Below are 26,802 nucleotides of genomic sequence, written 5' to 3'. Positions count from 1 at the left end.
TGGTAAAAATAATTTCCCAGGACCACATGGGGTCTGATCTCAGGAGAGAAAGCATGATTCAGTATTATAAAACTACTCATAGAGAATAACAAATTAATATATTAAAAGGAAATGATATTTTATATCAAAAGGTCCTGGAAAGGAGACTGTAAATGTCTACAGACATTCTTGATGAAAAAAGACTAGAAAAAGAATAAACTATTTTGTGAACATGATAAAGAGTTCCTATCTTAAATCAATAGCCAAAATTTATTTAATGGTGAAACCTAAAAATACAGTAAGGATCCCCATTACCATCATTATTTTTATTATGATTTGGGGATTTCTGATTAACCAGCAATATAAGAATAAAAATAGAGTATAAATCTTGAGCAATTATAATCCACAAAGAATATAAAATAGTATTAATATGACTTAAAATATAGTTCTGTTTAATAAAAAGCTAGAAAAACAATGAAAAGAAGTTACGGTAAAAAAATCAATAAAAATATCAGTAACCCAGGATAATTTTCAAAATAAATCTCTAAATCATATATAAAATTATAAATATAGTTACTAAGTAAAATATATAATGAAAATGAGCAAAACTTTATGAGATTTTTAATTAAGAATAAAACATTCTGAATGAAATGATTGAAACTCATTTATTTATATCTGCAATATAATTTTCACATTAACTTATATGTTTCATGTAATTAAAATAAAATAGGAGCTTTTGGGGGAAATGTGAGATTCTTTTTCTAACCTAACATTCATTTGGAAAGACAAGAAAGCTGATCAAAGTAGATTTGGAACAACTGCTCCCACTACCACAACTCAAAATTCATTATAAAGTTATAATAAGTAAACTTACAGTTTTGACATAAGGTAGACAGCTGACTGGAAAAGAAAAAGTAGCCCAGAAATAATTATTGCTTGTAAAAATGCTTTGTATAATAAAGTGATTGTAAATCAATACAATGAGGAGAAGGCTAAGTAAAAAGGAGGAAAGGATAGAGTCCAAGATAAGTTCTAAATTGATTCAAATGTTAAAATTAAACAAAAAAAACATTGTTGATGTAAAAAAACAGATGTAAAAAATAACTGGAAGTTTTGATAGGACTATGAATTTACACATGATTGAAAAGTAATTATAAAGAGAAATGCCAATAAATTTAGTTTTATAAATGTAAAATCTTTATTTCACAGAGATTATTCCTCTCTGTACTCAACAAAGCGTTAATAACATTGTGATTTTAAAAGAAGTCTGTACAAATTTATAAGTACTGGATATAAGACATGAACAGACAATTCACTGAAGAGAAAATACAAGTAGTAAACAAACGTATGGGAAAATGTTCACCACGTTAGTAGTCAAAGAAATGCAAATTAAACTTAGATTTGAAAAACAAGTTACAATTTGTTCTTATAGCTCAATTTCTGAAAAAAGAAGGTGAGTAGAAGCAGTTTGAGTCTTGGGATTTCTGCGTGTTAGGGAAAGTGTGAACTGTGGACTAAAATGACAAAAGCAAGTCATAGCGACTTATGTCCGGTGGCAGCCCCCTCCCTGACCGTGTCCTGGGTGAAGGTGGCTGGGTGGTGGGGGCAGGGGTAAATGAAGAAAACTTGGATGAAGAAGTTTGGCCAGCATGACATGCATTACTTTTTTAGTTAAGTTGAAGTGAGAATTTTTTCACATTATTTTTTAATTGTATTTTTCCATTACCATATGAAGTAAGAGTTTTAATAAACAGCTAAGGTTTCAATGATTACATCAACAAAAACCTTTAAAAAATCCATTAATAGCAAAGATGGTGGAAACCTGAAATTTTGCTACGTATAACGTCACTTATAATATTTAATATTATTAAAAACCAGTTAGTGTTAAAGATTAGAGACTTCCCTCAAACATTAAAATGCAGGCTTATTGAATGCTGTGTTCTGGGCACTGCAGGGAACACTTTACATGGGTTCTGTAATTTAGTTCTCACAATGAGACATAGATTGTTATTGTTATTATTACCTCATTTTTACATAAGGAGAAATTGAGTTTTGGGGTGGTCATGAGACTTCTTAGATTACATTGCTAATCCACAGCAGAGCTGCAGTTTGAACCTTGACAGTCTGATGGCAAAATCTACTCTTACTCACCACAGTGTATGTAATGTGAAACACCGTGGTATGCACATTATTATTATGACTCTAAAATGCACCTAAGAGTTCAAAATAAAACAAATAAAAATGCTGAGAAATGTGGTATCAAGGTGATGAGAAGAATATACATCATTTTCTCTTTCTGAAGTTTTTAGGAATTAAGGCATAGCACTTTAAAGTAAGGTATTTTCTAAATGAAGAACAATTATTGGGCAATGAAAAACATTTGCGCATATTGTCCCACCATAAATTTGTCACACCAGTAGGACACCTATCAGTCAACCTGGATGTGGGCTGATGATGAGTATACCATGGTCCCCTTCAGGAGCCTCAGAGGTTGTACAAGTCTTGGTATGAGTATATATATCAAGCAAGAGCTGACCAACAGCTAGATAAGACTTTAATAAAATTAGCCCTAATTTAAGGTTTTGCCAGTTTGGGTACTGATGATCACAAAAAGATGAAGAAGGTGATGATGAAGATAGTACCATTTACTGAGCATTTTATTTATTAAGTAGCGAACCATATACTGAGTACTTTTTTTTTACAATTTCTTGCTCAGAGTAACCTCAAATTATTATTGTCATCTTTATTTTATATATTTGTCAATGATTGATTTTCCCCCTGAATATACTGTTATTTGTGTGCTCTGGTTTGGTTGTTTTTGATAAATAGGAAAAGACATTCATTTATCTTCTCGACCAAGCACTGCGCTGTCTTGTGTTGGCAACCTCTGTCTGAACTCGTTATACCTCCAATAGTCACAGCCCATATTCAGTCCGGTGGGGTCGCAATGAAGCTGCTGCCCAGTGCCTGGGGTGTTCATTTTCTGTCATGAACAAATAAAGTGGCCCTCATGCCAAATTGCAAAATGTTGATTGCTGGGTACTTGAGAGAATCTATGGAAGGGAGAGAAGGACGGATGAGAGGGAGGAGGAAAGTAGAGGGGAAAGGAGGAAGGGAAGAAGAAAAAAAGGAAGAAAAGAAAGGAAGTGGCAGTGCTTGTAATGAACAAGGTTTTAACACACAGTTTTGTGAAGTGACTATAGGCTTAGTCATAGGCTTAGTCGACCCAGTCAGCATTTTGGGAACACCATGGTGTTTGGGCTGCCTCCACAAAGCAGGCTGGAGAAATTCCCAGATTCCCAAGCCACTAAGCAATGCTTTCTTGGTTGGCAGTATTCTGCAGCTCCCCTCTCATTGCTGGAGAAGTGTGAAAAGTAAAAGTTAGCCTACAGGCAGCTGGGGAAATGCCTAATGGTTCTCTGGAATAGGTTAGCAATAAACTAGTATGTCAAACTTTAGACTTCACAATTTTGAGCTGAACAAAATGGAATTATAAGGTTTATTATAATAGCCTGTGAAGAAAAGCAAAGCATATCTCTATTATTTAGTCTAGTAAAAAGAAAAGTGAACAGAGCCAATGCCAGGGGTGGTAGAGGCCAATCCACCAGAGAATGGAAGCTGGTGCATACTGCTACCTTGGTAATAACACTGCTGTCATGGAATTTTAAAAAATGAAGTCATTTATTTTATTGATCATGGTAAGCATAGGACCTAAAATTAGTACCTTCATTCTAATTAACAGACTGTCAAAGGATGTATTCTTGCTCTTAAAAACAGCATGTTGTACATGAGAAGAAAGGCATTTTTGTGGTCACATATACTGTATGCATATTGTTATTTCCCAGATGTGCTCAGTAACATTATTACTGAGGGAAAAAGATGCTGCCAGTCATTTTTTGTTTGTCCTTAATGAATTTATAACAGTCTCTTGATTGAAGCTTCCCTTTTTATTTTTTTATAACCCATCCCTTTAGTAATATGTTTTGAATCTTGCCAGGGGTTTATGAGAAGTTCATTTGTCTATCATGGAGAAAAGCAAAGATTGAAACATTGTTTGACATTTCCACTTGAAGGTTTTGTGCTCCCCCTATGGTCTTGCCCCCAGGCTCATTCTACTTAAGAGTTTTTCAAAGGCCAACATGTTGAGAAGTGGGATCAGGAGCTATTTGTTTTTTTTTCTCCCTGAAGAATTAAATCAGGAACAATTATTCATTCATTTATTCTGGGTTGTCAACATTTATCGAGAACTTCCTAAAAGGTTCTGTACTAAGGTACAACTTGAGCACTACCAGTTAGGTATTTACCGAGATAGAACAGTGATTCTCAAAGTATGGCTCTAGAATTAGCAGCAGCAACGTCACACGGAAATTGTCAGAAAGATCAACATCAGACATGCTGAATCAGAGTTATGCTGTAACAAACCTATCTCCTTGGATAATTATGATAATGCAAATTAAAGCTGAACAACTATTGGATAAAATGCATATGTAAGAAAATAATGATAGTATTCCACTATCATCATTGTCAACATGCTTCTGGAGAAGAGAGGAGTGACTAAACAAAACAACAGGGAAGCGCATCAGAAACCAGTCCCTTTACAAGTGGGTAGACAATCCAGTTTGGGGTTCAAGGCTTCTTTTATGGATAAAAAACCTTTCTCCACCTGCCTGTCGATGTACATTATTTTAACAAGGGTAAAGTTTATTATTAAGCCACCCTAAAATCAGTTACCTCAAAAGACATTTTTGAAACAAGATGGAGAAACAAACAGCAAGTTAATCAAGTAATTAATTAATCAACAAGCCATAAGCATAGGAAACCAAAATCTGATGAGGAAACATACTGGAACTTATGGTAAATTATAGCCAGTCAGTCCAGCAACAGATAAGCTTATGGGGTTGTACAGGTGCTAGCAAACAGAGGTAAGGAAGGGATGAATGAGAAAAGCAAACTCAACTGCACTGATTATTTCTTCCTTGTAACTGACCCTTTTTACCTCCTTACACAAAGTGATAGTCTCTGGCCTTGCCAAACACCTTTATATCTTAGAGGGACATAGTTCCTGATCTCTGTGATACACTAACATTCTTTGAATAATTTGCGAAGACCTTTGTTCACTTTTTATGTCTAAACAGAGTTAGACTTTGTTCACCTTTATTCTCAGATAACTCATTAATTGAAGTACTGCTGTAATAATTTCCCACTTTTTTAAAACTGATTGATGCAGAGTATATAGGGTCTTCCTAATGTGCAGAGTTAAGGATGGCCTAGCATTTCACATGAACAGCAGACAGGTTGTTTGTTTCACCTTGGTGTGTGGTAGCTAAGACATTTATGCTACAGCTTACTTCTGGAGGCAGCCAGAGGCCTCTGTGTCCCAGGTCTCCTATGCTGACCCTTCTCCCATGACTGCCCTTTGACCATACCTACAACACACCTCCATTTCAGCACTTACTCCTTTGTTCTTTGTTTATCTGTTTACACACCTGTCACCTCTATTGGAACCTGAGCCCACTGAGTTTTCTGTCCACCTCTGCGTGACTGGCAGTTAACACAATGTTTGAGAGCTGATTTGTTACATAAATACTTATTGGATAAATGAATGGATGGGTATGTGGTAAAGCGCATGAATTTTCCTGTTCAAAATCATAGCATACTTTGTGAAAAATAGCCTCTATATCTCCTAGTAGACAATTACAGTAGAAACTATCACAGAGATTTAAGGCTATACCTTTACATTGTATCAGGTTACTTCTTGCATATGAGAGAACATCACATTAATAAAGAAGAAAAGTGATTAATTATAGAATACATATATTATGCTAGGTACTTCACATTTCTTCTCTTACTTCATATTAAAAACAAGCAAGTATTAACAAGTGAGAATATCAGCAGACACATTTAATAATTGTAATGGAAACAGTTTTGAACATCCAGGTTTGATTCTATAAACATTCTTTCCATTTATAGTTTTTCTTCATCATTATTCTACTGTCCATCTTTTAATTAATTTTTCCCATCTCTATGTCATTTCTCTGCCCTGTGTTAAAATACAATAACTTGGTATATAAAAGTAGAATTTGAGGAAATAGCTACCCCAATTTGTGCAGAACACTAAAGTTTTATCCTCGAGGCTGTTATCCAAAGAGACAGGGACAGGTGGATGGTTCTAGTGGCCTTAGCTCATTTAATGATTCTGTAACCCGTGGAGACCCTAAAGATAATGCCTTTCCACTCAAGGCCAATATTAAGGAACTACAGAAAATGAAAACTTATTCTGTGTTCCAGTAACATCTACCTCACTTGGGTACCCATGGCCCAAATAGATTTTAAAAAGCATTTTATTATCATACTGGAAATCCCCATTAAACTCTAGACTAGAGAACTCACTAAGTCACACACTATATCGAAAACTGTCCTTCATGAGACTTCAAAGGAGAGGCCTAATGCATTTTTCTCATCTCTCATATCAATGATTATATTACACTTGGTATAACTTAATTCTTTTGGTATTTCCAAATGAAAATTTATTATATAAAATAAAGTTTTTAAAATATAAGGGGGTAAAATCACATTTAATGAGGGATGAGATGATTGTAAGGTTACAGTGTGTTCCTAAAAGGATTGGAATAATTTGGAATTTCTGAAGTACCCTGTCTTAAGCATTCTAATGGCAAGATGAGTTTTAACTGCCTTCAGAGTTTACTGTATGAAACCTTGCTTTGCAGGGAGGGTCTTCCGAGAATGAAACATATAAGCATCTTTAAGATGCCTATATTTAGTTGTACGAATAATGTGGATAATTTCTTTGTGGAAACAATAGTAATTATTTTTTGATACACAATAAGCTTTTAATGAATAACCTTGTTTAGAATTTTTCTCAGATAAAACAAACAAAAACATTACTTCAGATAAAATTGAGATCGTTTTCTCTTAACTATAAGTATTGTGCTATTTTGTGAAAGACAAAAAAAATCTAGCAATAATTTAATAGTTCTAGCCTTCATAAAGTTTGGTATCTTTTCTTTAAATTCTTGGTCAATGCCAAAGTTCAATTTTTATTATACTAATTATATTCCATGAAAAGGTAAAAATCAAGTCATAGCTTCTAGAAGAGCATTTGAATATATGGAAATATTTTTAAGTTAGAGCCTTTTTTTGTTTATTCTGGCAGTTTTCCAAATTGTGTCCAAATGACTTTGTTTCACTGTAAAATAAAGGAAGCTGGGTGTTTTTTTCTTGACAGGTGAAGGCAGAACTAACATAGAGAGGAACTTCTTGGGTAGTGGCTGGGATGCCATGGAAATTGGCGAACTAATGACATCACCTGTGAAGAAGAAGGCCTCAAGGCTACTTCCCTGGCTGCGGAAATCAGTATAAGCTGCTGTGCAGTTTGCAATTCCTCAGTATCAAAACTTAGTGATAATAAAAAATTTATAAGTGAAAATAATTCCAGTGCCAAAGGTAGTGTAGCGTTTCATGTAAGATTATAAGTGCTTCATGCAAATTAATGTTCAAGTTCCACGATGACTTATTTTATGTAGCTTCTTTTTCTGCCACAGACTTTGTGAACCAAAGGGATTTTTTCATATTCATGGGACATATAAATTGATTTAGTCTAGCTTTCCTTTGCTCGTGGAAAAGAGTATATGTGGCCTTTAAAGTGAGCCAATCACTTCAGAATAAGGTCATCCATTCAGATGAAGCAAGATTGCTTTTAGAAGCAGAACAATAGCCCTGTATGGGGAGGCATGCATTTTGCAAGAAGTAGACTATATCTGAATGCTTTGTACAAAATCCTTTATCCTTAACTCAAATAAAAAACAACACAAGGAATGTTGCATTGTGCCAAGTGGCTGACTACTAATCTCAGAAAACTAATGCTTGTATATATTCACATATACCTATGTGTATTTGGAAATGCATATGTATATGTACACAAGCATACATGTTTTTATTTTATTTTTTAAAAACTTTATTTATTTATTTTTAGAGAGAGGAAGGGAGGGAGGAAGAGAGGGAGAGAAACATCAGTGTGTGTTTGCCTCTCAAGCACCCCTCACTGAAGACCTGGCCCGCAACCCAAGCGTGGGCCCTGATGGGGAATGGAACCAGTTACCCTTCTTTCACAATCCAGTGCTCGATTGACTGAGCCACACCAGTCAGGGTACATACATATGTTTTTAAAATCTCAGATATATCTAGTTTGACAAAAGAATAAACATACCTTCTTATCACTACATATTAAGGGTCATTAGTCAAAAAATGCAGGTAGTTAAACATATTGTAGCACTTATTTGAAGAGGAAAATAATTAAAAAAAAATTACCAAGTAAGCAAAACAAAAATTAAAACTGTAAGTAAATACATTAATATCTTTATACTAGTGTTGATTATAAATATTTAGAGATTTTTCTTTGATAAATATTTAGATAGTATTATTTCAAGGGGAAATAATGACCAAAACTATAAATATTTCAATGATAATTTTATTCTTGTTGCCAAATATTGTATTTATCAAGTCCTCAAATACATACTTGTGCATTCTCCCCATCTCTCTGTCCCTATTTCTCTTGTTCTGTGTATCGCTATCTCCTTCTCTCTCTGTCTATCTGTCTGTCAAACACACACCTACAAACATTAATTTTTTTCCATTATTCTTTTTCACTTTCTTCACAGCAAAAACTGACATTTGTCATTTAGGTATTTACAACACATACACACACACACACAATGTAAAAATGGAAATATATAGAAGATTCAGATTTCTTAGAGGTGGAGGAGAAAATTATTTTGCAGGATTTTAAATGATAGTAGAAAAAGTTTTGTAAGGGAGTTATGCATGAAAAGGGGCAGTAGAATAATAAGAATGAGTTCCCCAAGTGGATGAACATGTGGAGATATCAGTTTGCACATTTTCTGCATTGGTGAAGTGTACTGGGAGGGATGAAGGAATGCAGAACAGTGGTGTGGTGGGAAAGTGGGGTGCAGAAGTAGTGGGTCAAAGGGTTAGAAGTTCAGTATCGTACAAATGTTACGTGTGAAGAAGAGACATTAAAGACAGATGTTGAAATTGTTAGGGATTAAATGACAAAGGCCTTTGTATGCTATTGATGTAGTTTTGGCTTGATCTTATAGGTGATAGAGAGTCATGAAACAATTTTAAACAATGCATCGACACATTCAGATACACATTTAAATGAATCACTCCAGCAGATATGTAGTGAATAGAGAGGAATTGTTCAAGAAAAAATATGTAGGCTTCAACTATGGAAGGGCTAATGGAGGTTGAGATAGTTAACTTTTTAGAGATATTAAGCAGAGAAAAATTGATGAATAGGCAAAAATGATTAGATAAGGGGAAAGGAAAAACAAATTAAGAATATTGCTTGGTAAGAGGCTTCTTCAAGTTTCTGTAAATTGGTGACACTTACTAGGAAAAGAGATATGTGAGAAAGGACAAGCTTGCAGAGGAAGTCGCTAGGCATTTTGAATCTGTGTGACTGTAAGATAATAGCTTGGCCATATCAGTCTGGAATCTGGGAGAAAGTTAGAGGAATTTATAAGTTATAAGTATTCAAAAGGTGATTAACATGATCTCAGAAAAATACCTAGCACTATAAAGGATAGAATTATTGATAAAACAGTCAGGGTATAGGTAAGTGAAGAGGAGAGATAGAAATGATCAAAAAAGGGGGGAAATGAAAAGTCTTATGACAGAATCCAATGGATGGGAGGCTTTCAAGCTCACAGATTTCAAAAAAAGTAACTAAATTTCCCTTGAGAGTCTAAAAAGATATATAAGGCTAAACTTTAAATTGATAGAGATTTCTTCTTGGGGTATATTAAAGCGTATACTCTGCATAGCAAAGGAAATCATCAAGATGAAAGGCTACCCACTGAATGGGAAAAATATTTGTAAGTCATATATCCAGTAAGGGGTTAATATCCAAAATACACAAAAATTTACATAACCTAATAATAAAAAACCCAATCAATCTGATTTAAAAATGGGCAGAGGATCTGAACAGATGTTTGAACTAATCTGAACAGATCTGAACTAATCTGAACAGATCTGAACTAATGTTTGTAGGTGTGTGTTTGACAGACAGATAGAGAGTGAAGGAGATAGCGATACACAGAACAAGAGAAATAGGGACAGAGAGATGGGGAGAATGCACAAGTATGTATTTGAGGATCTGATAAATACAATATTTGGCAACAAGAATAAAATTGTCATTGAAATATTTATAGTTTTGGTCATTATTTCCCCTTGAAATAATACTATCTAATTACTTATCAAATTTTCAAAATTTTCAACTAAGCTTCTTTCAAAAGAAATATAGATGGCCAACAGATAGATGGAAAGGTGCTCAATATCTCTAATCATCAAAAAAATGCAAGTTTAAACTATAATAAGATACCACTTTGTAACTTTTAGAACAGCTAAGTCAAAAAAAGTAAGAAATAACAGGTGTTGCTGAGGAATAAAACAAACCAAACACACTTGTGCACTGTTGGTGGAAATGTAAATTGGTGCAGCCACCATGGAAAACAGTATGTCAGTTGCTCAAAAAATTTAAAAAATAGGACTACTATATGATTCAGCAGTTCCACAAAAACACTAATTTGGAAATATATATCCACCCTCATGTTCACTGAAGCATTATTTACAACAGCCAGGGTATGGAAACAACCTAAGTGTCCACCAATAGATGACTAGATAAAGAAGATATAGCATGTATGTATCATGAAATACTATTCAGCAGTAAAAAAGAATGCAATCTTGTCATTTGTGATGACAGGAATGGGCCTGGAGGACATTATGTTAAGTGAAATAAGACAGAAAGAGACAGACAAATGCCCTATTGTCTCCCATGCGGAATTTAAAAGAGAGCAAACCAAACTCATAGATACAGAGAATAGATTAGTGTTTGCCAGAGGTGGGAGTTGCAGAATGGGCAAAAACAGTAAAAGGTACAAACTTCCAGTTATAAAACAAATAAGTCATGAAGATGTGATGTACTGTATAGTGACTATAGTTAATAATTCTTTATTGTGTATTTAAAAATTACTGAGAGTAAATATTAAAATCCTCATAAAAAAAAGAGTATGTGGTCCTGGGCCAATGAAAACCATAAAGACAACAACAATGAAATAAAGGAAGGAAAGATGAAAGGGAGGGAGGGAGGAAGGTTGGAAGGAAGAAGGGAAGGAAAGAGAAAGAGAGAGGCTAGGTAGAAAACCTAGAATCTGCATAAGTTCTTCATCTAATTTTACAATTTTTTGTTTTACTATTCTCTGATAAGAGTGGTTTTGTAGGTGTTCTGGTGTGTTACTATGAATATTTGTGTACTGAACCCATTTATTTGAATAAATGTGATTTCAAAAAAACACATCTTAAAAAAGAATAAATTTTCTACTTGTTCTTTTTTACTATTTATTTTTCTGGAGCCATTCATACATATTCAGGTGAGTTCTCTAGTAGAGTTCATGAAGATAATAGAGATACATGAGATTCCTTCTACCTACATGCCTTACTCTTAAACATTACTGCAGTAACCAGTTCACTTGTTATTCAAAAACAGGGACACAGAGGAAATTTATGATGACTAGAAGAGCCAGTCTTTAAAGGTTTTCCTTGATAATTTTCAAGAGGAAGGCATGAACATACCTGTTGCAAATCTGCTTGCAACTCCTAGTGTCTCCCTTATACATCAGAAGAGAAGGAAATTTACTAGAGTAGCAGAAAATACAAAGAAATGCTACGCTTTTAGAAACACGTAGGGAGTTATTTCCTCTACTAATAGTGTCCATATAAGTTAATACACACATTCAAACCTTTAAAACAGTTTTTTTTCAGATATGTTACTCCATTTGCCAATAAAGAAAAAAACAAACCTTGGAAAAATCAAGTAATGTGTTGTAAATCAGGTAGCTAGTCTTCAGTGATAGAAATGTCATTCAAAGGACCCAAAGTCAATATTATTGTTTAAAATCCAACAAATTTCAACTAATTTTGAGTAAATGTAAGACATGAATTACAATAATAAAAATTAGATGTCATCCCAGTCATTCTTACAGGTATTGTGGTCATAACATATTACTAGATAATTCAATGCCAGGAAGAGACATATTTTAAGTCACAAAGTGGGAGTCTCACTTCTTTCCATGCAAGAAAAAATAAAAACATTTGATATTTTTTTAGTCTTGTTAGAAATAGACATAACAGAAGTGGGGATGATCATGATGCAAGAGGGAAGGTGTCATATGTAACCAATTGTTTATTACCAATTTTAAAAAAGTGTGTGAGATATTCATTATAGTTGAATGGAAGTGCAACAAATGATTAGTGTCCATACATTTCACTACTTTCCCAATGATTTACTGACTTTACACCTCAGGTTTACTGTCTATGTTACTAGTCTACACTTTGGTTTCTACCTGGGTTCAGTGGGACTTATTGTCTGAACCACTATTTTATCTTCCAGTTCATGATTCAGTGCCTCCTTTCTGGCTTACCCAGTTTGACTGACCTCACACACATGGACTTTTTGTTCAAGTTTCATACCCCTCTTCAGCAGAGTGTCCCAATGGGAAGCCCAGTTAGTCTTGGTCCAGTATATCTTCACCTGAGCTCTAGGCTCAGGGGAATTGGCTATCAGATGGAATGGAGAAGTAAATAACAGCAAGCAAATGCCAACAACAACCAGTTTTCATACTAATCTACATTGCAGATAAGTCACAAATTTAAAATAATAATTATCAGTGTCCTATTATTCCTGAATCCTCAAAAGCTATCACTGGCTGTGAAAAATTCTGGTGACTGAGAATTTTGTAGTTTTTACTATTGCTTCATTCCTATTTTTTAGAGTAATGCAGATACTAATAAAACTGAAGTTTTTTTAATTGAATACTCAATTATTTTACTGTTTTTCATGTTAAAAAGTGTCAGGTCCAGGGAGCAGTGTTAAGTTTCTGTATCTACAATTCTAATGATCCTATACTTGGGTTCATCACATTCAAAATGATCAATATCCTGCTCTTTTTTTACTCTTTGTGTTTTTAATCAATGAGTAAATACATAGGTTAAATTTTGGGATGCAGAGAAGACCCATGAAGAACTGTATGTGCTTTGAACAAGGAAACAGGTCAAAGTACAAATGGTGGGCTTCATTCTGGTTTAAATAAAAGAAAACATGACTCTGGACCAGGGCAAAATTGTATAAAAATAGAAATAGAAATTTTAAGGGCTCATCTTTTCCTTGTCTTAGTCAAAACTTCATCTTCCCATACTTTCTCAATCTGGCTTTCTGTTGGTGTTTAGAGTGGTAGGAGGCAAGGGACAGATGGAGCTAAAAGAGAACTGTAATGGTAGATGATTTAAAACAAAAACACAATGAAGACAAAAGCTGGGAAATGACTCACATTGTCTACAGATACAGAATGTAAAAATGATTCATCTTCACAAAAATCTAAAAGTCTATCAATTGAATGCTCTTAGAAAAGTCATTTGCAATGGGATTTACTTGAGTTTCTCTATTTCATATTAGAAATAGGAATGCATTAATAGAATAGATATTTACATAGGAAAATGCCATGGTTTTTATAGGCTTTCATTATTAGGCTATTATTTCCTTAGTACATTTTAAAGAGACTAATTTATCACACAATGTGTATTTCAGAAAAACTTTTAACTTGGCAGAAAGTTGCCTCTTGGAATTGGGAAAAAATAAAATAAAACATAGCTCTTTTACACTGTTACTACTACACAGAAATAATATTTAAATGAGTTGACTGGTTAGCGGCATACTGGAAGACTTTTGTTATTTATTTGAGCAAATGAACCAATTGTTTAGGTGAAAGGTAAACATAGCTTTAAGCTTTCTGGTGGCTACTCTTATGTGAGAATTCTACCCAGTTTATAGTTCTGCAATCCCTCAGAGGGAGGGTAATTCTGTACTAGAACACTTTTTTAAATTGTCGAACTTTATGGAAAATTTGTTATGTATAGATATCTCTAGAGAAAAAAATTACTCAGCTGGATTACCATAGGATTGACTCATTAATAGCCTAATTTGAATAATGGCTAAGTTACCCTTTAGCATGCTTGACTGTAACAAGGAGATTATTGAAATATCACAGAAAGCCTCCTTTTTCAATATTAAATCAATGTTTCCTACTCTTGATCTTTACGGCTGTTAGAAATACTACATATTATAATGTTTTGTCTTATTGCATTGCATTTTTAATGCCAGTGATTACATAGAAATACTTAAGTGACTTAAATATGCATTTTGCTTATTAAATCTCTTCTAGAATACAAATACATACAGTAACTACATAAAAGGATACCCATTGTGGTGAACACAATAAAGTGATATATGTGTGTCTGGAATAATCTAAGAAAAAATAGTAGAAGGTCCTATGGACTAATAATTCTGAAACACAACAGTTACAGTGGCTAAGGAACAGGAAACAACCTGCAAAATTAAGGTGTTGAGATAGGCTACGCCAATTAGGTATATTCACCCAACAGTAATAGTAATAATAATAATAATAATAATAATAATAACAATATATTACTTGATCATTTGAGAAAAGATTTTAATAACATTAGAATGGTCTTATATCCAAACAAATTATAAGGAACTGTAACAAAATATTATCCATATGTGCTTATTTAAATGAATGATCAAAGGAAGTGTATTCTTTTTCCACTTCTCATACTCAAAAAATAGTGAGGAAAATACAAGGAATATAAATTCTATGAGGACAAGTACTTCTGATCTGTACCGATCACTTGTTCTTTATTCTGTGAAAAAAGGGCAAAATATTTCTTATATTTTTTGAAATTAGCCTTTATTAAAAATTTACATATAAATTTGAAGGCCTTTATTTCCTCATCTCAGTGGAGAAGTTAGAATAATGATAGAAGAACAATGTAATTCCATTAATGACTAAAGTTTGACTGTATTTCCAACTCTAAGCTTTCTTATAGTAAAAAAAGAAATCAAAAGGCAGCTACAAAAGTTATAAGATTAACCTTGAATATAATGAAAGGAATTCTTTGGGAGAAGCAAGGTCTTACCCAGCTCTCGGTATTGAAAAATCTTCTCATGTGACATTGCATAGACAGAGGAAACACAGAGTGATGCAATTAAAAAATCATGCTCAAAGAACTTCCCCATATTAAATGTCAAGGTGAGATTCCTGTGGCATTTTCTTGTAGGAACACCTAATGAAAGTCCAGGACAAGATGCTAAACAATTTGGGAGAATGAAATCCTATGGAGGGCCAAAAAAGTACCATTTAATGATTAGCTTTTTGGGATGTCTTAATCCATACACTGTATCTATTAAAGCCTGAAGAAAAGATAGGCTCTATATTCTTAATTAAACATAAATCAGGAGGGCCAAGGACTTTTGAAGAATGAGAGGAACTACTAGTAAAAAATTTGTTTTTTGGAAAAAATTGTGTACTCTCTTACAGCATAGAATTATCATAGGGAAAGCGAGAATAACATTTAAAGGTAGGTATGGGTTTTAACAAGGTTGTCTCTCAGTCAATCTTCTTTTAGGGCAGAAGATTTTTAAAAATTGCTTTTTGTTCATTTCAATGCCTTGCATATAATTGGTGGTTGATAAATGTTGTATAGAAAATAAAAGTGTTTACATCTTTTTGGACTTGTAGAGGAAGTTTCCTCTTAAATGCCTGAAGTGAAAACTCAGATTGACAGGGCAAATTACTCATTTCCTTTTACTAAAAATATAGAAATTAATATTGATCCATTTATTCATTCACTTATTTATTCAACAAACATTTATTGAGTGCCCCTAATGTACCATTCCCTTTTGTGATCCACTGATTTATAACATAGGGTCCTTGTCCTTACCGAGCACTTGCCCATGAACTTCAAGGCTTTGGGCCACCTTTATAGAATCAATAAACTCCCGGGCAAAACTCTGATATGATTTGTCAAATTTAAAGCACTGAAAATAAAGCATAAGAGCCAGGAGAGCTGTCTTTTCTCAGTAAGAATGTAGTCCAAACCCCAATCAGGGCAAGTTTGAGTATTACTGAGAGACTAATTTTCTCAAAAGCACATTAGAGTATCCCAAATGGCATTACAATATTTGCACTCAGCAGTCTCCAAAATGGCAGCTTAGAGACTTTGAAATCAATGGAACTCTGCTCAGAGGGAATAATGCACACTGTGAGAATGTAGTCCCATGTATCATCCAATGAATGATACCCAGTGCATGCATTTGAGCTGTTATTGTGGTTTGTTGTTGTTCTTTTCTTCTTTGGTTACTAAAATGGGAGAGGGAACAAGATAAAGCAGCTAACATTGCTCAAAAGTACAAAACTGGGTCTTTCTTTTTTTCTGTATCTCTTATCATTTGCATTCATTTTTTTATCCACAGATTCACTAATCAATTTTCCTGTAGAGATATGAAGTAAGTAGACTTTCTCCCCAAGGTGCCTTAAAATGTTTTGGGAATGCTTTGGAAAATTATTATATTTTCCTTCATATTTTATCTAGATTGAATAATGGATATGAGAGAATATGAGTGCCAACTTGTTTTTATGAACACAACAGTTGTTTACTCTGTTTTTTTTCCTTTACTTTTTATTCCTTCTTTGTTTCTTTCCTCTCTTCATTTTTTTCTCCTTCCTTTTAATACATACTTATAGATCACTTTATAAGATCTTGGCAATATAGACATGAAAAAGATATGTTTTCTATCCTCATGCATTTATATTTTACTTGGAATATACAGAAAGGAAACACATCTATTCCAAGTAAAATATAGTAGGAAAAACGATAGTAAGAATAATGCAGAAAATAGATCAGATTATAGAGAGTAATTTGAATGAGCAAGATACTACATTATATTTGCGGTTGAGAAAATTTTCCTTGATGAAAGGAAACTGATAATCAAATGACACAAACAAGTAAAAATCTGGGTACAGAGAAGTTTAAGCAAAGGAAGCAGTGAGTTCAAAGGCTCTGCTTAAATTGTTCCAGAAATAGAAAAATAGCTAGTAGAAGTTAAGCTTAGAGCAATAAATGAATAAATAAATAAACATAAATAAAAGCATGATATGTGGTGAAGTGAGAGAATTAGGCACAGTAAATTGTGTATTGTCTTAGGAGGCCTTGTCAAATGTCCAGATTTTATACAAATCAATGGTAATACGAGAATTGCAAGTTAAGGAGTCACATAATTTGATCATTACTCTAAAATGATCACCCTGGCTGCTGTGCAGAAGATTATTACCTACAACATATGACTACGAAATAAATTCTGGATAAATTTTGGAAGTGAAGATTAAAATACTTGCTAATGGATTGGATGTTGGAAGGATGAAGAATCGAGGATAACTCGTTAGGCTTTGTCTGAAGAACGAGAATGGCGGCTTTTATTACAGATCATGGAAGACCAAGGGAGAAACAGGTTGGGAGTATGGGGTATATGTTAGTAAACAAAAATTCCTGCTTTGGGCTATGTTTGTTTGAGATACTTAGCAGATATTTTGGCAGAGATGACAAGTATGCCGTAGGATATACAATGCTGGAGCTCAGGAACAAAATCAAGGCTGGCAATAGAAACTTAATTATACACTCAGAGCTAGACCTTCCCCTTCCTCCCATATACCGGATGGAGTGGTGATACACACACACTCTCTTCATCTTCTCCCTCTTATGATTAGTGGCAGAAGGTTGGAGAAAGTATTAGAGATAAAGCCTAAAACTTCATTGTCAAGCAATACAATCAGCCCTTACCAATGACAATGTCGATAAGTGTCATATTGTTAATAAATTGTTCTTGCTATTTTCAAAGGGGAAATCACTTGTGAATTCTCCAAGGAGTTCTGATACCACCATGGTCCTGGGAGCAGAGGGGAGGGGTCCCCAGGTGGCAGGACAGCATTGTGTTTTCCCAGTAACCAGCCTAGTACAGTGCCTGAGGACAGATTCCCTGCCCCCAGGCAGAGATGCAACAAGAGGAAGTCATCTCGCATTGCAAGTGTGAGGCTAGGAGAAACGTTTGGATAAGTGAAAAGCCCTCCTACCCTCTTCTGGTTCCTGGTTGAAAGGGAAACCATAAGATACAGAGGCACATGTGTCTAAAAGTTAACATAGCAACAGAGGGAGATGCAGACCTGCCAGTCTAGCCCAGGAAGGGGAAAGGATTGGCTGGGAGGCTAGACCTTTCCTGACTGGCAGAAGTTGGGCTGGGAGATTCAGAGCAAGGGAGAAAGACATCCTTTTGGTCATCTCCTTGCTTGCCCTGTCAGGACCTGTTCCAGTAGAGGCGGAGTTGTGCGCACTGGGCTGTGCCCCAGGGACGCTGCCCTGGTGACCCACAGGAGGCTGCAGTCAGTGTCTTCTGTGCTGCACGGATGGTCCTGGACCTTTCCTGTCCTCCTCTGGGAGCTGCACATGGATGGGTGAGCAGCTGCAGTTTCAGACAAGCCATATCGCTGTGCCTGCCAGCGTGGGAAGCAGCAGTGGCGACTTGCGGTGCAGTCCACTTGCTGCAAACTCCAGAAAGGAGCCTGAAGCCCGGCAGTGATCGGCAAAGAAGCTGAGCTGCTTAGAGAATAACTCAGTGGCTGCCTGCAGTTTCCAAAAGGATGGTGTTTTTAAATGGGAAAAAGAGCTCTGGGAGCAGCCTTGGATTGGTCTGGCAGCGGGTTGGGCAGTGGTATCCTCTGGGTGTTCTTGAAGGGATGGGCTCTTAGACACCTGCCATTCTTCCAAAGTTGTGTAGCTTTGAATAAATGACCTCTTTCCTTTTTTACCAAAACTCTGCCTCCAAAGTTTGCCTTTGGGCAGCTGGCAGCAGAACTCCAACTTCTGTTTGATAACATTTCCTCTTATACCTACTGGGAACTTATACCCAGCTCCGTACAGAGAGTTACAATCTAGTGGAAAAAGAATGAGCAAAATAACCATGATTCTCCAGGATACAATTAAGCCAGATCCAGGAACAAATTTCATAGAACACATTGAACTTTCTAACTCACGCTTTCTCCCACATATATACATTTTGATTTGTAAACATATACTTCAGTTCATTAGAAATTTAGTTTATGAATTGGTCCGTGTAGTAGAATAGTCTGTGCATAGAGATAGTTTGCGGAGCTTCTTTTTTGAAAGTGTAACCGCAATAGAGGACATGGAATGAATGAAAGAAACGTAACATCTAAATGCTTACACTTGAAATTTAAAACTTAAACCAAAAGTTGGCGTTATTTCCTCCTTCGAAGATCATAGGTCACCAAAGATGGATTGGAACTACGGATTCCAAGCTCCATGTGGACGGGAGCCGTTTCTCTCCTGTTTGCTCCTGTTTCTGGTCACCCTTGCAGCACACTGCTTCGCAAAGGCAGATGCCTGGGAGATACACCAGAACGAAGCTATCCAGTTCCAGTAGTGAGTTATCACAGTCATTTTAAAGGCTGTGTATTTATGGTTTATAGTTGAGGAAGTGGCTATGCTTAAAACGAAGCTGGTCTCCTCCACTTATGTATGCCATGCCCTATAACCCTTCTAACAACACGGATTTTTTGTAATCTTTTTGGGAGAACTGAAGGCCCTTTTCTATCAAGGCTTTTAAATATGTTATTTTCTTTCCCCTGGATTATTTCCTTCTCTTTCATCCTTTTCCTCTAATTAATTCCTGTTCGTTTTCCAAATTTTAACTCAGCTACCACTTCTTCAGGGGACTCTCTTTGACATCACTGAGTTGATCTCTCTCTCCTATCATCCAGTAAGTCTCCTCAAAGCACTTATTAAAATTTTTAATATATACTGTTTAACTGTTTCATTAATATTTTAGTTTCCAGTTATAATTTAAACAGGTCGGTTTGTCTCACCACTTTATCTAGGCGAGGACAATAGTAGGTACATAATATAAATACAAAAAATCTTCATAATATCCAGAGGATATCACTCCAAGGAATTATGGCATCTCTAAAATGCAAGGAGAAAAAACCATGGCTGTTTTATTTATTCTAACTGATTTGTAACTTTAGCAATGGAAATTGATAAAACTATCATGAAATTTTCACCAGAAAGAAAATTTCATCTATGTTGTATCCTTGAATTAAAGAACACAAAAGCCAAGTTTTCACTGCACACACATCTGCCTTTGAGTTGGGATTGTTCAGACATTCAGACTGCATTTAATACCACAAAAATCTAGGACACCATTGGCTGCAAGAAAATGTAGATTCATTGCTTGTACTTTACCCTGAGCATGCAGGGCAGGCGGGGGCATCTCCAACTTAGTCATTAAGGCACACTCATTTCAAGAGAGGGGAGGTCACTGCTTTCTCTCACTACGCCTTATTCATCTGATGTGGGAAAAATATTCTCATACCTGTTTATGAAAAATCTGTCTTTTCCCACAGTGCCTTGGATATTCACCCCCTGTCACACAGTTTTAAAAGTGCAAAATTTACCCTGTTTCCATAAATTAGCTTTTGTGATTATTTTTTTAAATTATGTTGACAAGGGAGTTAGAGGTCTAATTTCCATACTGGAGGGCTTCATTCTTCTAAATAAAAAAGGCTAATATTAATAAGTGCCTTTTAGTTTAAAATGTGTAATAACTTATAAGAAAATGGTTGTTAGTCAGCATTTGCTAATTTACTTTATTGTTACCCCATAGTTCTATAAAATTCTAATGTTTATCAAGCACTTTCATTTCCTGGATTTTCATAAGAACATTTTGAGCTACACAGAGATTAATATCCTCATTTTGTAAATGCATGAATTAAGTCTTGAGTTTAAATAACTTCAAGGCACACTAGTTTCGTGAAAAGGGCATGTGTATTAGAACAGAGAGAACTGGATTGGAATTCAGATTTTAGTAGTTACTGGCAGTAGGACCTTAGGCAACTCACTCATTATTAGCCTTTCTCCCTTTCATCCCCACCTCTTCCCTCCTCTGCCAAACCTCATTTATTTTATCTGTGAAATGGTGGTATTATTATTTATGTCATATCTTTGTGGTAAAGATTAAATAATAAGACATGTCTGAATTAAAAAAATCAAAATAGTACTAAGAGTTTTTACTAAGCACAGTATATTTGCCATAACATCATGCTACACAACAATAAATAAAGGGGTTAAAAATTGAGTTATATCCTAACAAAATGCTGAAAACTTGGAAAGAAACATCTGAAACTGAGGGTCCTCATGACTTAAATTAAGCCTAGTTTTAAGTCTGAGCTTTGAAATCAGATTTCCTTTTCTCTCAGCCTGTCTGTGCCTCTCACAGACCTAGCCTGTCCTGCACTGATAACCAGCAACCCGCAGGCAGCAGAAGACCGTAGCCTGGGCCTGACTTGTAGTCACAGGCTCTGGACCTCTGGTGGACTAAAGATAACATCTTGACCTAAATTATGTTTCAGGTCTTGAGCCGTAAGGTGAAACAACCCCCTGGCTCTTTTCCCAGGAGACCGAACAGAGGGACACTGGAAAAGGACCTCAAGCTGCCCTCAAAACCTGAAGACATGATTCATTACCCTTACCTCACCTCCGACCAATCAGCTCCCAGCACCACCCTGAACCCCTAGCCCTTGATGGCTTGTGGTTTTGCCCTATATAATCTGTAACCTGCACACCATTGGGAGTTTGGGCTCTTGAGCACTAGTTTTTCACTCTCCTGGGTGGCACCATTCACAATAAAATAGCCAATATTTCTCCACTTCAGTTGTCAGTATATAGTGTTTGGCTCTGCTAGTGCTGGTAGACAAACTTTTTCTGTTCTATATAACCATCTAGTATAAGAATGAAGATAGATGATTTTAGTAAATGTAGGGCTTAGCAAAGTAATCACCTGTATGCAAAGGAGTCTAGAATAAAAACTTTTGGGGTTGGGGGAGGCAGGTATTATATTTTTGGGTGTAGGATGTGTAATAAGCCGGATCTCAGAGGATATCTGAGAGCCCAATCATAAAATATTAGTCTTCCACAGCCTCTGAATACAAATCCTGAAACAAAGGATAAGCCAAACCCTGCATAATGCCCAAAGATTCTGTTCATCTTTCAGAGTTTATCCCTTCAGGCTAAAGAGGAGGCCCAACCCCAGAAGGAGAGTCTAACTGTGTTTGCATTCTTTCTCAGAGGGTCTTTGTGTGTGAGTAGTAGCCATTATCTAGCCATCTCTTGGACAGATGAGCTTTAAGTACCTAGTACCTTAGATGAAAGGAAAGCTGTAACTTCTAAAAAAGAAACCTTCTTAATGCTCCTCTGAAGGCAGATAGAAGCAGCCCACTTAGAAGCCGTTTGGAAGGCTTCTATCAGAAGAGTCTAGTACACATCCTTCCATAACGCGGACAAAGTAAGCAGGGACTCCTTCACAAAGAATTGGATGGGACTCTCTTCCTTCTTTCTCCTTATTCTTTCCTGTTTTCTATATTTATACCTCCTTTCAACAAAAGTTAGTTTTGTAGCTTTTTCAGCAAAGCTTAGTAATGTGTCCAAGGTCATATAGTGAGCCAAAGAGACAGAAGGTGAATCTATGCCTGGCAAAAAAATCCCCTATTGGTTTCATTGATCTACACCTTTGTTTGACATAATTTCAGAGTTTTTTCCTCCCCAAAAGGAGTGAGAGAATTTTGCAAGTTATAACCTATAAACCTCAGTGAAATTTTAGGTCGAATTTAGCATGCTTGATGTTCACATTCTTGTTAGAGATGACACCATTTCCCTTAGTTCATTTTAAATCTAACTGAGGAGAACAATTGTATAAATATTAGGGGTGGGAATGAGGGAGGCATTTGAGAACTGTCCTGGAGTGCTATCTCAGGTCCTTTAATTTCTACCACTGGCAAATCATTACCCAATAGAATAATTTGACGTCAACTGTTAAGCATTCGGTTAAGGTTCCTAAAGCAAACAATGTTCATATCCTACCCAAGATGAAAAGAATAATACCAAAAGGGGAAATATGTAATGGTGGCGATAAGAAAACATTTTTTCTTAATTTTGCACAAGATGAGGCTCTCAGACCATTGTCAATGTTATCTGTATAAATGCAGAGCAATGGTCTAATCCAGGGGTTACAAAAAGAGGGACAAGATCAGGCTGAAAGAAAGCAGGTCACCATTAACTGGGTAATAACAGACAAAAAGGGGTGCTTATTGGTCGCAAAATACCTGTGAGAATTCAGAAACTGCTGTGTTTGGGAGAGCTGCAGGCTCAGAGTGATCCTACCTCTCATCGCCTCCTGTCCTCCATGAAATGTTTGCATATTGTCGTCTGCAGGACAGTTTCTGACACTGCACTGCTTTCTTTCCCAACTGTGAGCAGACATTGTATTCCTTTTATGGACAATTAGACTGCTTCGCTTTTATCTTATCCAACTAGGCACCTGGTAATTTACTTTTGTGCCATATATTCAGACAACTTTATAGATTAAGAGAGTATATATATGGAAATATTTGAAACTCTGAAAATTATATGCCAAGATTCAACTGAATATAACTTGAAATGCATAAGACTTAAAAGCTATGAAAATTGGGATTTATGAAAGCACAGAAAAAGCCTGACTGCTGTGATGCTAAGCAGCAAAGAATATTACAGAGACTAACTGTGACTATCTGGCATGTAATTTTTTCCTGTGCAGTTGCTTTTCCTAAAATCTACATTTTACATCCTTTAGAATCTTCCTGAAAAAGATGAAGAGGATTGTGATGCTTGTGATATAGTTATGGGTTAAGTGGTATTTAAGATTCTGACTTTAACCACTTAAACCAATCAGCAAACAATGACTAATAGCTACTTAGTAAAAGCCATGGAGCTATTTGACCTGAGGAATACAGAAGTACATAGATGTGCATGCAAAGCTTGCAGCCTGCTTTTGAAGCAAGATATAGGTATCCAAAAAGGAAACTGATCATATAAGACAAGGTCGAATAAATTCTAGGTACGTGGCACAGACAAATGTACGAGTACAGGAGAAGGAAGCTTGTCTTAGGATGGGGCTTTATGATGTAAATGTGAGGCTGGTGGTGATAGGCTGGTTTCAAATAAGGTTAGTAGAAAGGCTTTCTGGGAGAGGACTCAATGACGAGAGAAAAGACGACAGTTATACTTCAACCCTTGTTTTTCTTTTCACTCAATCAATTTTTTTTGAGAAACTACTTCTTTTATGGTAGTGGATAAGGCAATACAATTTTCAATGAGATATACACATCCTTACACTGAGAAATAGATTTACAGAGATTGTATAGTATGTGTTTAGTTTAGGCTCCAGAGAAGAATTGGAATCCTAGTTTCATTATAAACTAGTTAAGTTATACTGAATAAGTTCCTACTGATTTATTTTTCTTATCAGTGACATAAGACTAGTAATTATAGTTTACTTGTAGAGTTATTTGGGAGAATTAAATAAAACAATATATAAAAAGTTCTTACATAGTGCTTAGCGTGTAGTAATTAATAAATTTGAACTAGGTCTGCTGGACTTCAAAGTCCATGCTTTTTACCACCATGTTATCTCACTCCCACAAACTCACACCACGGTTCCTCCATGCTATTTGTTTCCCTTTCCAACACTACAACTTTTCCAGCACTCCTCACATTCCTCATTTGGTTCTCACCCACTGATTGCTAGCTATCCTTCCCAGCGATTTGTGCTTGGCACTCTTCTCTTACTCCACGTTTTATTCCAGGACACGCTCTTTCTTTCACATGGTTTTGACTACCATCAGTTACCAACTGCTAATCATAGCTTTATGCACAAAAGTTTGTTTTGTGAATTCCAGAATCTCAGCATCCTTGACATGTCCACACTATCGCCCACTTACAATGCACCAACTTTCACCCTTTCCTCCCTCTGGGGTTCTCTCAGTTTTTAAACACTTGGCTCTCTAATGAGCCTCCCAGCACCAGCCTTGGAGACAACCTAGACTTCTTCCTCTTTCTCATCTTTCCATCTCTAGTCAATCATCATGTGTTGTAGACTGCTCTGCCTAGTTTTAGAAATTGTATCTCTACCCCTGGTGGCTAAGGGAGAGAGACGACCTTCGGAATGCCAGCCGCAGGAGACGAAGCCTGTCTCTGGTAGCAAACACTGCCTCAGTTCCTCTCCCTGCCCCCAGAGTTTGGTCGGAAGTCAATGATGGGTAAGACCCCTCACAGCGGGGGACAACCTAAGCCAGACTCGATCACCTGGGAGGCCTTCATGGAAGGACTCAGGGGGCTGCAACAGAGAGCAATGGACTCTTGCACCTCAGCTTTGTCAAAGCCTGAGTCCCCATGTCCTCTGGGAGAAGCCCTTCCTGGCTGTAATCCCCTTAAGCCTGAATACCTGATGGGGAGGGGTACAGCTCCTTGCCTGGCCAGAGCGTGCCCTGGGGGAAAATCTGGCATCACAAAGACTTCCTGATAAACCTGTGAAATCTGCTCTGCTAAGAGTGCTTTCATTCATATGATAAGGGTCCAAGAGGAAATGAGTATGTCTCCCAAAGTTTCTGCAACTCTCTTCCTGACAGACACTCACTCAGACAGAAGCCCTCAGATTTCTTTGAAATGTTATCTACTGTTTGATCCTTGCTGCCCTGTATTCCTGTGTATTACAACCCAATAAAATGCTATGGAAGAAGGCGCTCAAGGCCTTCTTTTTCTTTATTGTTGTTCAAGTACAATTGTCTCTGTTTTCCTCCTCCTACTCCCCCCCACCCCAGCCATCCCCACCGCCCACCCTCAATGCTACCCCCATTTGGCTTTTTCCATGTGTTCTTTATCCATGTTCCTTCACAACCCTTCCCCGTTTCTCCCCGTTATCCCCTCCCACAGTTTGTTCTTAAAACGATTTTTGAAACTGAAACCTAGGTATAGTCCAGGAGAATGTCCACTGGTACCCTCAGTCTTTGTCCATCAGATATTTGGGACAATGCAAATACCGCTCCATTGCCAGCAACTTCACACTGACATCAGGCTCAAGAGTTCAGTTAAACAAAGGCAACCAGTGTGGGTGAGTCTGGGCAAGGCAGAACCCAGAACACATGCTTGCACCCAGTGCAGATCTTTGCCGTGATTCTCTAGTCTGTGCAACCGATTGAGGCTGTGCTTTTGAGGTTAGAAGCAGCACAGCCTTTGGAAAACGTGTGTATGCTTGCTGCCATTCTCCAGCTTCTGTGTTTTGGCTACCTGCCACTGAAATGAGTGGCTTTCAAATTGCTTGAAAAGTGAAATGGCACTTTTGTATAATTTTAGAACAAGGGAGCCACTCTTAATCTTTTAAAACTGACTTAGACACTTGTCAGTTATTTGAAGGGGTTTATAACTTTGTCACCTACGTAGCCATTCAGGTTCTTAAAAAGCAAGTACGCTAGGTGACAGGAATATTTTTTATTGGCTGAAAATGTAAGCACTAATTCCATTATTTAACGTGAACTTGTTTCTGAGAATTCAGCATCTTCCCTCTAGAATTCACACCTTCTTTCCACTTACATACAGGTTTTACATGCTTCATAAAGGACACCCAAGGTTTTTCCACAATTAGTCTGAAATCATTTTTTTTTCCTTAGGACATGTGTCAGACACCTTGTCTACTCAATAGATATCTGCATTTGGTTTAATATCTCCAGGCTGCTATTTCTCATTGGCATTTAAAATTCATGTTTGTTCTCCTCATCTTAATACATTGAAACAATTCTGGATTTGGGTAGACTTACTTTCACCCTGGAGTGGGGGAAAAACCCCGTACATATTATCATGTTTTTTAATGAAAAAATATTTGTACTCTGGGTCAGAATAATAAAAACCTTAAAGTTTTTAGTTTAGGGTTACTTT

The sequence above is a fragment of the Artibeus jamaicensis genome, unplaced genomic scaffold (genome assembly GCF_021234435.1).
Source record: "Artibeus jamaicensis isolate MK-2021 breed Jamaican fruit bat unplaced genomic scaffold, CSHL_Jam_final scaffold_1019, whole genome shotgun sequence".
NCBI classification, from domain to species: domain Eukaryota; kingdom Metazoa; phylum Chordata; class Mammalia; order Chiroptera; family Phyllostomidae; genus Artibeus; species Artibeus jamaicensis.
The sequence above is the reverse complement of the archived record's forward strand: the minus strand, read 5'-3'. Positions refer to the sequence as shown.